The sequence below is a fragment of the Bos indicus x Bos taurus genome, chromosome 23, assembly GCF_003369695.1.
Source record: "Bos indicus x Bos taurus breed Angus x Brahman F1 hybrid chromosome 23, Bos_hybrid_MaternalHap_v2.0, whole genome shotgun sequence".
Classification (NCBI taxonomy): Eukaryota; Metazoa; Chordata; class Mammalia; order Artiodactyla; family Bovidae; genus Bos; species Bos indicus x Bos taurus.
In genome coordinates this window covers 11,517,033-11,519,881 of record NC_040098.1, presented here as the reverse complement: position 1 = coordinate 11,519,881, position 2,849 = coordinate 11,517,033, and the positions used below count along the sequence as shown (strand labels likewise).

Sequence of the window (2,849 nt, the reverse complement as noted above, 5' to 3'; positions counted from 1 at the left end):
TTTGGTCAGGGGATTTAGACCCAAAGATCCCACAGGCCACAACGAAGATGGAAGACCCTACATGCTGCAACTAAGATTCAGAGAGGCCAAATAAAGAAATAAATATTTTTAAAAAGAGTATAATACTGTATGTAAAATATTGCAGGTATAATTACATATAGTATAATCATATACAGTATTATCCCATTTGTGTTTATGAGTGTATTAGAAAGTAATCTGTACACCTGAAACTGATATAAAGAAAAAGGAAAATTGCTAACCACTTGGCAGTTAATTTATTCTAATGAAATTTGTGATTCCCAATACACTACTACGGTTCCCTGGTGGCTCAGAGGTTAAAGCGTCTGCCTGCAATGCGGGAGACCTGGGTTCGATCCCTGGGTCAGGAAGATCCCCTGGAGAAGGAAATGGCAACCCACTGCAGTATTCTTTCCTGGAGAATCCCATGGACAGAGGAGGCTGGTGGGCTACAGTCCATGGGGTCACAAAGAGTCGGACATGACTGAGCGACTTCACTTCTCTTCACTTCAATACACTACTCAACATAACAATAAACATTATTATCTGCAATGATAACTTTCAGCCAGTTGAGGACATCTAGTTGCTTAAAAGTTCATTAAAATAAATAAAACATAATTGGGGGGGAGGCGGTTATTTTTAGGGACTGAAACAAGACAGACCTAAAACTGCAGCTTTTGGGAGAACCATCTGTTCTTGCCAGTCTTGTATCTCTCCTCAGACTTGAACTTGGCCTCTCGTTTGGCCTTGCGTTTGACAACAGGTTCTCTGAAGATGTCCTCATTGACCACAGCTTTGTCCAAGGGGTTATCCACAGAGTAGTTTGTGGGCCTGAGTTGATTGGAATGATAAACTTTCGCAGAAGACTTGATCTTTGACTTCTTGGCAGTTTTCTTCTTGCCTATGGCACTTGTCACTTTGCAGGAATAGCAATCAATTCCAGCCACCAGAACATGGTTGTAGATTCGGCCTGAGGTGCCATCATCAATGTTCTTCATGATGACTGCTTTGCGTTCGGAGTAGTGACCAGCCAAGACCAGCATCACATTCTGGGTATCATGAACTTGCCCATTTTGGCAGCAATCTCTCAGGGCTACAGCAGAAAGCACAAAATATTAGAAGGAAAGAAAAGAAAAGGGAAGGAGGGAAGGAAGGAAGTAGTCTGAAGGAATACCTACTAAAATGTTGCTTGGCAGTGACTGGGGCTGGGATTGAAAGTAGGGTGGGCAAGTGAGGTGTTAGGACTCACAGTGTAAGGAAACACGCTCGAAGGATCAAGAGCATGCGAGTGCAGGGGCCTTCAGTGCTGCAGAGACATCCCTAGATACCTCCCTTGCCTCTGTCTTTGCCCTGATGAGGACCAAGAGCTGCTGGATTGTGGGAATTTTCTCCTTCTTTTTCATTCAGATATATGTTTAAATTCCTTATTACTCCAAGGTATGTGGGCCAGTGGCATTAGAACCACCTGGGAACTTGTTTGAAATTCAGAATCTTAGCTCTGCCCCAGGCTTTCTGAATCAGAAACTGCATTTTATTTTATTTTTTCCTTTCTGGCTGTACCACGAAGCACGCTGAACTTCCCTGACCAGGGAGAGAACCCCTGGCCCCTCCAGTGGAAGCCAGAAGTCTTAACCACTGGACCACCAGGGAAATCCAGAATCTGCATTTTAACTGAATCGAAGGGGATTTGTTTGCACATTGAAGTCTGAGAAACACTGGGCTAGCAGGCACCACGCACGGTTCCTGCCCTCAACTGGAGGGAATACTCAGAGGCAGTTGATGTCACGGCCACCAGAGGGTCGGACACACACTGCCAGGGATAAGAAGCCTATTCCCTAAGGAACTGTGGTCTTTGCCAAGAGGCTGAGTTTCAGTTGGTGATACAATCACAGGTCCCCTTGACAGAGGAAGAGCAGGTATTACCTTTGGGACAAAGAACAATTCAGAGCAATGTTTAAAGAGAAGGAAAGGGTTAATGGGTGTGAAACTGGGGAAAGGAGCAAGACAGAAAAAAAGAAAGGTGCTAATATTCGAACCAAGTAATTCAAGTCCCACAGAGATGAAGAATGACAGTATACTATAAGCTTGTTTATCCAAGAGTTTTTTAGAGAAAACTGTTATAAAACAGAAACTTGGATTTGGTGAGTTATATCAAAATTATAAAAAGGCAGAGATAATATAGAATAGAAAATACAAAGGAAATGACTCTGTTCAGTGTTCCCATTAACCAAAAGTCAATTAATAAGGGTCCTGCTATATGTCTGTCCTCCATTTGATGGTTTAGTCTCTAAGGCCTGTCCGACTCTTGCAGTCCCACGGACTGTAGCCTACCAGGTTCCTCTGTCCAGGGGATTCTCCAGGCAAGAATACTGGAGTGGGTTGCCATTTCCTTCTCCAGGGGATCTTCTTGAAGCAGAAATCAAACCCAGGTCTCCTGCATTGTAGGCAGTTTCTTTTCTGACTGAGATACGAGGGAAGTCTGTTTCTCCATTTAGATTAGTAAAATAGATTAAAAGAGAAGAGCAAAGAAATATATACTGCCAGGGCAAATATTATTGGCTGTATGAGCCAATATTCATTTCTCACTAACCTCTTTTTTCTTTTTTTTTAACCTCTTTTTTCTTTGCCTGCCTCTCTAGAAGATCATAAAAAGCTGAGTTTGCTTTCCCAGGAAGAATGACCATGTGATACAATTCTGGCCAATGAGACCTCTGTGGATGTCCCTAGAAATTACATGGAGCCATCACCACTCTTACCAGAATGGATTCAGAATGATCGTTCCAGGGCCTGAAGTCGGGTTAAGGTGAGGTGAGCAAGACATTCACCTTGGC

The 2,849-nt window shown here is 43.2% G+C and overlaps 1 pseudogene; it reads right to left on the bottom strand.

The window, feature by feature from the left end:
* Window positions 1–680: 680 nt before the first annotated feature.
* Window positions 681–1,090, bottom strand: LOC113882173 (annotated as a pseudogene).
* Between the last annotated feature and the right edge of the window lie 1,759 nt (window positions 1,091–2,849).